The sequence below is a fragment of the Callospermophilus lateralis genome, chromosome 15, assembly GCF_048772815.1.
Source record: "Callospermophilus lateralis isolate mCalLat2 chromosome 15, mCalLat2.hap1, whole genome shotgun sequence".
In the NCBI taxonomy this organism is placed as follows: domain Eukaryota; kingdom Metazoa; phylum Chordata; class Mammalia; order Rodentia; family Sciuridae; genus Callospermophilus; species Callospermophilus lateralis.
Genome location: NC_135319.1, coordinates 40,391,747 through 40,406,068, shown reverse-complemented (window position 1 = coordinate 40,406,068; position 14,322 = coordinate 40,391,747). Strand labels below are relative to the sequence as shown.

The 14,322-nt window shown below is 32.3% G+C and overlaps 1 protein-coding gene across 1 annotated transcript in view; it reads left to right on the top strand.

Annotated features, from left to right (window-relative positions):
- Positions 1–5,788: 5,788 nt before the first annotated feature.
- The window catches only part of Ctnna3 (catenin alpha 3), a 1,643,966-nt gene continuing 1,635,432 nt past the window's right edge, over positions 5,789–14,322 (top strand). The window contains exon 1 of the mRNA XM_076834267.1: positions 5,789–5,823. The gene's annotated coding sequence lies outside the window, so the exon portion shown is untranslated. The remainder of the gene's footprint in view (positions 5,824–14,322) is intronic.

The window sequence follows — 14,322 nt, the reverse complement described above, 5'->3', positions numbered from 1 at the left end:
TAGATAATAGAATATTCAAAAAAAGGGTGTACTAGACAAAGACACATGAAACAGGATTCTTTTCAAGGAATATTATAGACAAAGGATTAAATTTAGGGTATACAGGAAATTCTTGCAAATCAATAAGGAAAAAGGCAACCTAGGAGAAAAATAGAGGAAGAATACAAAAAAGCAATTCACAGAAAGGGTACTTGAATGGCTGGCTAATTAACCTAAAAATAGACTACCAATGAACACTGGTAATCAAAAGTGCAAATTAAAACAGCAATGAGATATACTTTAGATCTACCATGTTGGCAGTGGTTAAAATGTCATGTAAACCTTGTGATGTGGAGGTGGAGACACATGAACCCCTTATGCTTTGCCGGTGGCATTATTTTGGAGACCAATTTGGCAATGTTTATTGAAACTGAATAATTTACATTCTAATCCAGAAATTTGACTTCTGAATTGTGTTAATTGCTAGGGCTGTCATAACCAAATGCCACAGAATGACTTGAATAACAGAAAGAATTCCCTCAAAGTTTTGGGAGTTAGGAGTAAGAGAGGAAAATGTCATATGCTACTGAGTAAAGCATTATTTCCCATAGCAAGAGTTGGCTACAATGTAAATGTTCAATAGGGGCATGGACAGATAAAATACATTATAAATGCATCAGAGAGAAAGCTACACAATGGAAAATAAGGGAACAAATAATCCATTATATTAGTTGGGAACTCATTTTTCTTCAATAACAAGTCTGGATATAAGCAGTTCAGATGATATCAAGGACCCAAGTTCTTTCTATAATTCAGCTCTGTCATCCTTCTTGAACTTTGCAGTAAGACTGCTTTATTTTCAGATATCATACTACAGTCAGGAGAAGGAAAGAACAAAGGCTATGGCAAGCATATCTGATTCCCTTTTTATAAGGAAAGCAAAAGCTTTAGTCTTAGCAGACATCTGCTGACATCTCATTGGTCAGACTTTTGTTACATGCCATCTGAGTTGCAAAGAGGGGAAGGAAATCAAATGTCCTACTTCCATAGCAGGAATAGGCAAGTGAGACAGGTTGGGGCTATGTGTGGAGTAAGCAAACCTGTAGTATTTAGTACATCTGCATGGTTCAACACGGATAGACACCAAAATCAGTGCTGAGAGCGGGTGGGGTAGAAAGAGATGGAAGTACAATACTATTTGTATAAATTTAAAAATACTTGCACATGTAAAACTACTGTAGATATATATAGTGTATGTAAAGATAGCTGTGGCAGGTTGATTGGAAAGGCACCCACTAACTAGTATTACAAGGGGGAGAGGAAGGGACCTGAGGAAGGTGTATGAGTATAATGACAACAACAAAACCATAGGCTTTTTACAAAAGACCAGTTCTATCAGTGTTTGATTGATTCTGAAAAATCAACTGAGGAGTTTGATGATATCAATCTAGTTCTGTGCACCCAAGACCCAGAAGGAAAAAAGTGGGTTGACTTGGGGGAGTATGTGGGTTATTTAGACTATGGGGAGGGCCTCTTATCATTTGAAGTCAAAGACATGTGATTCATTGTACTTGTGATTGAATTTAGTTATTTTACCTTTCTATGTGATGAACTTCATTCTTTTGAGTACAATTGAAGGAATGATATAATAGTTTACATTTAGTGACTATGGCAGTTATTTTTTGGACAATTTAGGGATATTGTCATTTTTGCAAAATTGAATTTCTTTGCTTTTGTGTATTTCTTTTGCTTTATTATGCAAAATCAGTAGGCTTTACTTTTAGAGAGTCAATGGGAGACAAGAATAATATAAACATGGCTACTTGGTAGTGAAACCCATCACTCTCTAGTTTTCTGTTATTATCTTTGGAAGCAGAGCGTGGGAGAAAGGATTTCCTTTGCTCTATATAGACTCAGCAACTGAGTGGCTCTCTGCTCTGGAATGAAGCAGGTTGGCTCAACTCCAGAAGTCTTACATGGGAACAAGACAGAGGTTTCCATTTTTAAAAAATATATATTTTTTAGTTGTAGATGGACACAATACCTTTACTTTATTTGTTTATTTTTATGTGTTGCACGGGATTGAACCCAGTGCCTCACGCATACTAGGCAAGCAGTCTACCACTAAGCCACAATCCCGTCCCAGAGGTTTTTATTTTTTAACTTACTATCTTTCTTTTGCTTTTAGTTCAGTATTCTATCTTTTAACTATTCTATACCTAGTCTTCTAAAAAATACACAATTTATTAATATGTGTTATGTGTCTTTCATTTTCTCTATTAAACATTATGTTTCTCTATTAAATGTTTTCTATATTAAACATTTTATAACAACTTTGGAAGTAGCTGTAAAGTGCTTCCATTTTAGGACTGTGTTTCCTTGTTTTCTAATTATAAATTATTATAATGAGTGGGGTAGTTGACTTTCTGTGGTGGGACAAATTCAAATAGCTAAATGAAAATGTGTGAACTTATATACTTTATCCATTTTTAAAACAAATGGGCAATCCATTTATTATCTCTCACAGTAGCTCTCTAAAATTTGGTTTGAAAAGGCAGAATTCTAAGAAAAAATTATTTTCCCACAAAAACAAAATAATTGGTCAATGAATCATCTAGCACTATAATTAGCACTCCTATAGATTCTTTCTGTAATTTTAGAAGTAATTACTCGTCATAGCAGCTTTATGGATTTCATTTCATATCTTGAGGTAAATGGTAAATGGTTGTCATTGTGGATAATACCAAGGAGGACAGAGTTTAAATTTTTCTCGTGTTTCTTAATATTCTTCTCAATGACATGTCTCCTACTACTCATGGTACTTGTTTTGTAAAGTACTCTCTTTGGCTACCTTTTCTCCCCCTTCTATTTATATAGGGAAAGTGCTTCTAGTCTCATAGATTAGGATGTAACTTAGATGGATAGTTACTATATCTTTACATTTTAAGATTGATTTTTCTCTTTAGTTCTTGGATTTTGCATTTTCAGATGCCTGTGGGATATAATTCATTTGCATGTGCCACTGCACCTCACACTTACAATCCTAAAGCATGTTAGAGAAAAGGCTTATTCTAGATTTGCTCATTGTGTTAATACTGTTACGAGCCTACTGCAACAGTTTTATATACACACACATACACATACATACATACACATGTATGTGTGTGTATATATATATATACATAATATTATTGAAAGTTCAAATAGATCATAAAATGTATGGAAGCATTTTTGCTAAATGAAGAGGAGTATTTAAATGAGTATTTATCTCTTCACCATTCACTCTATCCTCCCTCCTAAACAATAGCATTAAAAAGTATGTTTTTAAAGCCAGAAATAGAATTAGGACTAAAAAAGCCTTTAGATATTGGTTTTTAAGACACCTGGGGAAAAGAAAAACTACCGAGTGAGAAATAATTCAGGAGATCTTGCATAAGGAATCAAACACATTGTGGGACAGTAAAGTGGAATTAAGTGGTTTTATGAAAACAGAAAAAAATTAATTATCTGTATGTTCTAAAATGTGAGGCTAGTTGGCAAAAAGGATATGCAAATTATTGACAAAATAAATTTTTCAGTTTTCATCCTATAAATTAATTTCAGAAATAATCTAAATGTATTTTATACTATAGAGAATGTATTAGTTTAGAAAATTAAAGATAAAAAAAATTTATAAAAGAATCAAGAACAGTTGAAGAGTTGTTATACTTTGTTTCCAAATGTAAAATATGATTTTTACTTTGCTATCATTATTACATGAGGAAAAAAAACTTCTACATTCAGTTATGAGACATAATTTTATAGGGCAACTTCTTCATTGAAGAACCCCCAAACTTGTTTTCATTTTCAAAAATAGAATTCCCTTTTTAAGGGAAAAGAAGTTATCAGTTCTTTATTTGAAATGAAATTGAGGAAGAGAATGATCATTTCTTTTTGAAAAATTTAATACTTTAGCATAAGGGCTGTGTCATTAATAGCAAGTCTAGGAGAATAAAAAGAGTTCATTCTTTGGGTCTTTAAATCTGCATTATTTTTGCTGTATTTGAACTTAGGAAACTTGTTGTCTGTGAGGTAATAATAGCTTAAGCATAGAAAAAAGTTTTATCTTTACTCAAGATAAATTTGTGGTAGTTAGCAAATTATATGATAAATATTTATTTTTAGGGTATATCAGACAAACTGATGTTCAGAATTCACTTTCCAAATTGAGTGAATGTTTAGTTGTAAAATAAAGAACTTTCAGATTCTGAAGTGTGTTAGTCTCAACACTGCATGCTCATGAGAAATATAATAATGTTTTGATAACTGGAACCATATATTTTAAAATTAACCTGTAGCATCTAATAGATAATGGACAATTAGCAAATATTAAATGATAAGAAAATATAAGTTAAGGGGCTGTGGCTCAGCGGTAAAACGCTCACCTCTCATGTGTGAGGTCCTGGGTTTGATCCTCAATACCACATAAAAATAAATAAATAAAATAAAGGTATTGTGTCCAACTACTACTAAAAAAAATTAAAAAAATATAAGTTAAGCAATTTACAAATGTCATATATAACTTTGAAAAGAGACTATAGTTTAGTTCTGCTTCCTATGGGTTTTCTGATGGGATTTGGGATTCTTATGTAAGATTTTTGTTTGGTTGGTTTTATGTACCAGAAGAATTGAGAGTTGTAGAAAGTCTTTCTGATGGTTAAACCCAGCTCTGCTATTTCTTAGCCTTCTAATGCTTTTCTTTCAGAGGATGCATCTGATGGAGTTGATAGAGGAAGAAATAATGCTAGTTTGTCATAGAGAAGAAGCATGAAACACTAATGTGGACCTTATAAGTCAAATTTCTATAGGCAAAATAAAATAGAAGTATTTCTAAACACATTTAACTAAGGAAAGTCGACTTGTGTTGCAATGCTGTGTGCATTCAGAATCTAATGACACCCTCAGCTGGCCAAATTAGGGATTACATTTAAAAATGAATGGCATTTAAAAAAAGTAGGACTGATTGATGTATTAATCATCAAAGAATCAAGCGATACAAAGTGGTGTGAAATAATACAGGAAAAAATTACATAATTGAAAAAATAAGCCAATGTATTGATTAAATATTTTCCAACTGACACTAATGGAATTTTAAAATATTTTGGTCTATTATTTAACCATGGAAGTACACCATTAGGAAACAATGGAATAGGGGAGAAATTCATGGATATCCTTCCTGTATGTCTAAAACCAATTCTGAGTAATCCAAGATATTTAAATTGTTTTTATTAATTAATTGTTCTTAAATTACTATTGTAAGGTCTATTGGTATATATTTAAAGGTGAGATAAGAACTCTTTCTCTCTGGGTATGTTGATTTAATTTCTGTTAAAAATAATTGGAATATTCTTAAAATTTAGAAACTTGATAGCTTCAGGGAAATATATAGCATGCCTGCTTTGTATTTTTTATTTCTGCTTATACAAATTTTCAAAGCCATTTTGAAATTTATAGTATTTTGAGTACATAACATATGTGAAAATTGAGTTTAAAAGTCGATCCTAGGCAGTTATTCATTATTTCTTTGCAAATGTGAAAAAGAATTTCATATCTGTTTCTACTGTTAGATATTTCCCTTCCTGGGCATGTTGCTTTAAGAGCACCCATCCCCCACTTCTTGCTTGAGCCACTGTGTCCTGTCAGTCATCCTGAAATACACTAGAGTGCTTGTCAGGCTGTTTGCTTACAGATGCATCATAAGCCAAATTGTGAGCCATAATAGTGGCACTGAATTTCTAAACACAAGAAATTGCTTAGACAGTTGGTTTAGTATCTGTGTATGGGCAATACTCTGTCCTGCAGTAGGTGAGTGAAGTGTCAAACTTTTTAAAATCAAACTTTGTATAGGGCAAATCCTAATAATTATAGATTATCTGTTGATTGGTTAGATAACTTGGGGGGGAATGAAAGAACTATAAAATGTGATGAATGGAAGCTATGCTGTGCATTTATTACTTTTATAACTAATTTTCCTTTTAGTAACACTAAACTCTAGAATACTTTATAAAAGTTCCAACTTAAAATGTCTACTTTTTTGAGATCAACAAGCATTTTAGATTTGGATAAAAATGTGATTCTTGAGCACATTTTTTCTTTCACAATTACTCAGGGCGGCTCAACTGAGCAGAGACTTAGTTCTGCTATTTGAAGTCTTTATTAGTGGTTTTAAAAATAGCACTGAAATAAATTCTCATGTTTCAATGCCCGAGCTATAGTAGTCTAATATCAGAGCAATTAAATGTTTCTACTGTGTAACTGAGTTATTACTATTTGAATAACTCTATGCAAGGCACCAGAAAGTTCACATTCATTTGACATAAAAGTTGTACAGCAATCATTTTCTTTATCTGTGCAAACAATTTAATTTTTATCATGGGTTTCTAAGTTTAAATTGTGTATGAATTTTTTTTTGTATTCAGCCTTAAATATTTTAAAAAAGAGAACCAATAAAGCAAGAAAATGAGGAACTCACAAATTTTGATACTCATATGTTCAATATGATAGAGAATAGTTAAGAAGCAACAAGGAGTTTTAAGGCTTTATCTAGGGTAAATGACGAGCGATTGCTTTTGCAGATACATGGAGTAATTATTTATTCCTTACCTGTTCTAGAAAGAATTTGATTATTATACAAAATTCAAATAGGATAAATTAAATGTGGAGCAAAGAAGAAAGAAAAACAAATGTGAGGATATAAAACTGAGCCAAGAATAAAACCAAAACTAATTCCCCACCCATCACAAAAAAAAAAAAAAAAAAGCAACAGTTTTCACTGATGGTTTTACAATACCATATTGATTGATGGAAGGGAAAATACAGGGTTACAGAATTTCATGCAAATCAGTTGCCTTCCTTACCTTGGATGGCAGTCTGAAATGAGGAGATTGTATTGAATTGTGAATATTAAGTACACTTTAAATGTCACTTGTATTTTGGTGAGAACTGCAAACTTCTTAATTCTACACTGACTTATGTGGGTATAAATGTGACCCCAAGTTTTCTAGAAGCAGTAAGAAAATTGATTGTTATTCAATTCAGAGGGAAGATTAATAAGACTTGGTTTTGGGGAAACAACTAGGAGTTAGTTATCTAAATAAAGTCAAATATCTACAAATTAAAGCAGACATGATCAAGCTGATGTTTTAAATAAAATGTATTTGCTATTTTGTATTAATTTGTAAAATAAAGACACTATTTTTTTCTAATGGATTGTAAACGAGATTAGTGACTTCTTTTTACTAATTCAATCTAGCAATAAATTTAACTTGAATTTCAACTTTTGTTAGGTCGAAATTAACTGGATCAATCTAATCGAGAACAAAGTTGTTGGTCAGGAGGAAGGAATTGAGAGAACTTCATAATATGCTTTGATAGTCAAATACTGACAAAACACCTACTGTATTGAAGACTCTGAGCTCGGTTTTCTCATACCATAGTACACCCAGCCTGTGTAAGTGAATGAATCAGCTTAGAAACTTGGCTGCTGTCACACAATATATTATTGAAAAAAGAAAAAAAGAGTAGCAGTTAAAATTTTGCTTAGGATCTTTAGGGATATCTTTAGAGTTAAACATGATGAGTAAGGGACAATGATTTCTTTTTTTAAATTTAATTTTTAAGAATAAAATCCACAGGAATGATTTTTTTTTTAAAAAAACAGTATGAAAATAAATCCCCAAAACTTTTGTTTTGTGGTTTTGTACTATAAACACATGTGTAGGATGACTTAGAGTGCTTGCCAGAAAAAATTATAAATCAAATCTATAACACATTAGGTACATGGGTAATATTGAGGATAACCTGAACTCCCAGGTATGCAACTTGGAATGTAAATATTACTTAGAAATTAAGTTAGACTTAGGCACCAAATAAATTTAGTGATGTACTAGGGGGGGTCAAGATGCTTAGAAGTGCTAATTGATTTATGAAAGTGTTAGTTCAGAAAACCCATTGAAATATACTCAAAGAACTTACAGAGCCAATGAATATCAGTAGAAATTTGTAATTATACAGTAAATAAAATAAAATTAACTTAGAAATACTTTCTGTCATTGGAATAAGAAATAAATAGAGAAGTTTTTTGTTGTTGTTTTGTTGTTTTGTTGTGCTAGGTATTGAACCCAGAGTTAGGATTAATGATGTTAGTGATTCATCAGTGCATTTATTCTCTGTAAGTGTGATCCTCAACATTTCCCATTAATCATTTACTTAATGATTTTAGTATTGATAATCATTATTTAGATCTATTATTATATTAGGGGTTGTATTAGGGCATAGTAGTGCATGCCTATAATCCCAGAGATTTGAGAGGATAAGACAGGAGGATCACAAATTCAAGGCCAGTTTGGGCAGCTTAGAGAGACCCTGTCCCAAGATCTCAAAAAAAAAAAAAAAAAAAAGATAAAAGCACTGGGAATGTAGCTCAGAAGTAGACTATCCCTAAATTCAATCCCTACTACCAGGAGAAAAAAATTAGGGGTTGTAAATAGTGGTGTGTGTGTGTGTGTGTGTGTGTGTGTGTGTGTGTGTGTTGGGGATTGAACCCTGGAGTGCTGTACCACTGAGCTACATTGCCAACTCTTTATTTTGAGACAATCTCACTAAGTTGCTCAGGGCCTTGCTAACTTGCTGAGGCTGACTTTGAACTTGCAATCTTGCCTCAGCCTCCCCGAATCGCTGGGATCACAATCATGAGCCACTGTGTCTGGTGTAAATAGTGATTTTTATCATTCTATAATTCTTTATTAGTTTTTATTGTTTGTAATTATTCTATAAAGAAGAACTCTTTCCCTTTTTATTATTTTATCAGCCTATAGTATGGTTCATACCAGCAACATCAGGAAAATACTTGATTATTTCCCATTTGTTAGTTTTCAGAAAACAGGATGGTGTCCTAGCAACTTTAAAAGTTGACTAATTTGTTTTTTTAAAATTAATTTAAATATGTTGATTATATTTTGGTTTATTCTAATTTCTATGCTATTTGATGTTTAAATTTTCCCAGTTTTGGTTGGTAAAAATCCTTTGGTTCCTGAGCTTTTGACGAAAATGCAATGAACATTGCTTTCTAGCACAAGAAGTTCCAGGTTCATTTTGTACATTTCCTTACCCAGATATGAGACCAGCCTTTTCTCCTAGAAGTCTAGTTCCTTTTATTGGGGAATAGTACTTGGGGGATACATATACTAGGGTTGCCATTACTGACCTCCCCAATTTTTGTCAACAGGGCTAGGAAATAAATATTTTTTAGAAATAGAGAAATATAAAATGAGCTCAGATTGATATATCCAATTTAAACACAGAATTATAGACTTTAAACTTCCTGATTTTATATTTGTGTCTCTTTTTTTTCCTTGTTGTCCTAAAAATCTTGTTTCCTAGTAACATGAGTATAATTATTTGCACATGTATATATGTGTGTGTATGTATATGTATTTATGTGTACATGCAAATGTGTGAACACACACGAATAAATCATAAGAATACTAAACACAGTTAAGATTATTTTAATGTTCTTTTTTTGTCCTAATGGTTATTTCTGTAGAGATTATAGTAAAAATACCATGTTTTAAAGTCACTTGAAATTAGTTGTTGTTGGTTGTGCAGCTAGTTTGAAATGTGACTAAAGTTTATTGTCTTTTGTTTGCTTTTGATTTTGGGGGATTGATTTACGAGTTAGTTGTTTTTTAATTATGTAAAACTGTTACATGGTTCCAAAGTAAAAATTCTAAAATTGGTACATTCAGAGAAGTGGAGCATATTTCTCTCTCTTTTATTCTTTCCCTTCTCCTAAGGATAGCCATTTTAATTTATTTTCTGTTTAACTCTTATGATTTCTTAAACATATAAACAAGAATGGAAATGTATTTGTCATACTGCCTTTCTTATGTAAAGATAATATACTATAAATACTACTCTGTTTCACTAAGCAAGGCATCGTGGACAGCAGTCCATAGAAGCGTATATAAAGAAGGTCATACCTTTCTCTAGCTGTGTAGCATTTATTTGTGTGGATATACCAATTTCCTTTCTTTTTTTTCCTTTTCTTTCCTTTCTCCCTCCCTTCCCCCTCTTCCTTCTTTCCTTTTCTTTACTTTCTCTCTCTCTTTCTTTCTAACAAAAATTGCTGCTATGAATTGTCTTGGGTATATATTACTTTTTATTTTATATTTGCTGTAAATTTTTAAAAGTAGGACTGCTGGGTCAAAGCATAAACACACACATACTTATAGATAGATATACAGATAGATAGATAGACATGTATTTTCAATTTTCCCTCCATAGGGATAATGGTTTCACTATCTACAAGCACTACATAGGGTGTCTAATTGTTTACTAAACAATCAACTTTCAGCCTTACTATAGAGTAGTAAAAGCTAAAAGAATTTATTGTCAAAATTTTGGTAACTATCTTAGTATAGTTTCAATTTGCATTTCTCTTATTATGAATGAATTTTACATGCTTAAAGGCTATTTGCATATTTTTCCATGAATGAGAAGTTATTTTAAAGTGCATTCAACTTTAGATAATACCTATTGAATTCTTGTTATGAAAGATGAATAAATATGGGTGTTTCTGCTTTTCCATCTTTTCTGCTGTAATTCTGCTAGTCTGTCCACTGTGATCCCCTGGTGTCTTTGATGCTTCTCACGTTACTAATGCTTGATTTTTTGCTTCCATTTTTTTTACTTATATCTTGCTTTTTCCCCCTCAAGCTGCCCTATTTTTTCTTTTGAATTCTGTAATTTTTGTTTGAGTTCTTTATAAAAGAGAAGTATAGTGTGTATAAGTGTGCATGTATAGTCCTGTAAATATATTTTTGAACTATTTCATTGAACATTTTCTCACTTTCATTAATTCTTGTTCATCATTTGAATTTTGCTTGGGTTCTTTTCCTTTCCTTTCCTTCCTTTACTTTCTTCTTCCACAGTTTTAATACTGAGTTCCCATTGCTGATCTTTGTACACTATCAGGCATTTACTGAAGAACAGTGTAGGAGGGGACCTGTACTTGGGTGGTAGTCATTTGGTAGAGCATACAATTTTTAACCCATGTTTGTGGTATTGAATTTTTTTTTCAATAAAAGTTGATATTTCCTTTGCTTCTAGGAAAAATTTTCTCTCGTTATTTGGTACTCCAAAACTGATTATGTATCATAGCAAAGTCCTTTAAAGCCGTCAAATTGTCAATCTTGTGAATTGGTGACTCTGCATCCCTTCTTTCTTCACTGCATTTTATCTCTAGTGGTCCCCTTTGCTAGATGGACTTAGTTGTTTATAGTTAAAAATGATGTCATCACACGAATCCTACCCTACCACTCTTGTGATTCTGTAGTTTCAAACTGGATCTTTACAGCCACAGTCTATTCCCTTTGATTTTTATACTTGTTCATGCCCTACATATCAGTATTGTAATAAAAGGAAACTTAGGTAGGAATTTCAGGATTTGTGGTACTTACTTTCAGAAAAATTTCCCATTGAGGTATATGTAGGATTCTGCCACCCCCTTTTAAAAATTTGGTCAAGATTTTATTGTATTTCTTTCTTTGTAGTTTGAAATAATGACAAGTTTCCTTGAAAATGGTGGTTTTAATTAAAGTTCTATGTTATTTTTCATTACTTTTGAAGGAGAAGAATGATATAAACATGCAATTGCTCTTTCATATATTATAAGACATTTTAGGAATGTTAGAATAATGATGATCCTCTTTTAAAATTTTTTTTTTTTAGTTGTAGTTGGACACAATACCTCTATTTTATTCATTCATTCTTATGTGGTGCTGAGGATCAAACCCAGGTTCTCACATGTGCTAGGCAAGTGCTCTACTGCTGAGCCCAGCCCAGTGATGATTCTCTTAAAGATTTTTGTAGAGGACAGAGATGAAGAAGCTTTGCTACTGTGAAAAAAATATTCATTAAGATGTAAAATGTATTATTCAATTTGATGTTGGAAACATGCGCAGGTATTTGCTGAGTTATTATTCTGAAGGGGTACTCTAAGCAGAGGGAATAGAGTATGTTAAAATTTTACAACTTGAACCAGAATAATCCATTCTGAGAACTTCAAAGTCTTTATCATAGGTGGAGTATAGGGAGGTGGGTTAAAGAAGAGAAAACTGGAGAGATAGGATATACCAAATTGCCTTGAGTTGTTCATTTGAATGAAGTCTGAACATTTTTTTTTGTGTCAGCAATGGAGACTCATTGAGGGTTTTATAACATCTTATTTAATATTAGCAACATAAAATAGGAATAGTTTGGAGGATAAAATGAAGAAGTGAAAATTTGGAAGATGGGAGACTAGTTAGGGTATCATTACAAAATTCAAAGTCTAAAGAGGACCTGAACTAAGGGAATAGTAGCAGGAATAAGGCAGAAATGGCCAATTTGAGAGGAGATAGTAATGTTTCTTTTTCATTGATCTTATGTGAAGAGAGAAAGGCAGAGTTAAAGAAAATATTCTAGGATGATATTAAAATTGTTGGGTTTGGTGCTCAGTTTTATGGTGATATTATTAATGTGGTTAAGAACTGAAAAAAAAGGCAGCCAGGTTTTGGGGAAAAGATTATGAATTCAGTTTTGAGTTGCCTGTGAGACAGCCCAGTGGACAATGTGGATATGGAGACTCTGAAGCTCATGTGAGAGGTCTGGACTGTAGATAAGTTTTGTGAATCAGAAACTCTGAATGGGATTGAAATTCTAGGATGAGATTCTTCTGAGAGAGTGATATAATGGGAGTTGAGAACAGAATACAAGGGATTAAACCTGGGATAAGACCCTAGTTATAAAGAAGTAGATAAGAAATATTCAGCCAAAAACTCTGAAAAAAATGGTCAGAAGGGTGGGAGGCGGGGAGAGCATGAGAGTGGTGATTTGAAAACAGGGGAGAAGAAAAGTGAATAGAGTTAATAAGTACATCACTAGAATTCCTGTAGATATGTTAAAAATATTGGCATATAATTAACTTGGATGGTTAAAGATTCTTTGGCACAGACTTTTAAAAACTCTGTTTAAGGAGTATGAAAGGAAGAAAAACCAGAACATAGAGGAAGCAGTTCTCAAAGTAGTTAATACTATTGGTCTTCCCAAGTGTATTTATTGATTTGTGGAAAATGAATATAGTGTTTTCAAGGTCATTGACCCCATTTTCTTTATTCCAATAAGAAGTCTTTTATTTATTTCAAACTACTCAGGGAACAAAGAAGAAATAGCAAGTTATTGCTTCAAATTGAGGTTGACAAGAATTCTACTTCCTTCACCATTCTCTTTTTGTTCTGTACCTTTCAAACATACTGAACCTTAGGAGAATTCATATACACTGAGCTGTCTTATAGTATTATGGAGTGAAGCAGACCCATAGGCTCATTGGACTTGCAGCAACAAAAGCCACTGTCACTTTCAAAGTGTATGTGGAGGGCATGTTACTTCTGCCCTGATTGCTTAAACCTGATGCCCTGTAGCTGAAGGTTATTCTTGTCCTGATGATTCAATAAAAGCTTCTCTGATGTCTCACATATTAGATTATCTTCTTCAATTTCAATTTGACTAATTTAGTTCTTTGGCTTTTTAGATAATGTGTAGGTAACCTTCATGTTGGACTTATATGAGATGAGATGTCATAGGGTCTTGGTTCTGGTGTAATTTTTATGTGGTATCTAATGTCCTTAAGCTAAAAGGCATTGTTGCACAGAGTAACCATGAGAATTTCTGTCCTTTCTCCTTTGCTGCAATTTTGAAAATGTATGCCATTGTGTAATACAGTGTTAGTTTTTAGTGTGAACTTGCACACATAAAGTAACTGAAATGTGTGTATTGAGTGGGTAATGAAGTCGTCATATGAAACTCTTACAATGTTACTTATTAGTTAGATAAGAAATTGAATTTTAACTTTTTGCTTCCTTTTTCAAAAAGAGGGATATTAGACTTGACTTGTTATTTATGATCATAAGCACATAATATAAGTAGAATCTTTTGTTTTCCTTTGTTTTGTTTCATATCAGTTAAGGCAATATTTTTTTAAAAACCATTTTTGCGGCTTTTATTTAGGTTGAGTGTATGGGGAACAAGTTTAATTTTGATTATTATGGCTACAGTATATACATGCTTTAATTTTGTTTAGTTCTTATGAAGAGTTCATAAAATAATTTTTTTGGGGAGTGGCTCAATTTGATCATTTTTTAAAGACCATCAATAGGATGACTATTCAAAGGTTTAATAAAGAGAACTTCAAATACTCCAAGAAGTGGTTCAAAGTTTGAATTACAACATGCTTAAGATACTTAGCTTTTGTTCTAAAGTGTAGCA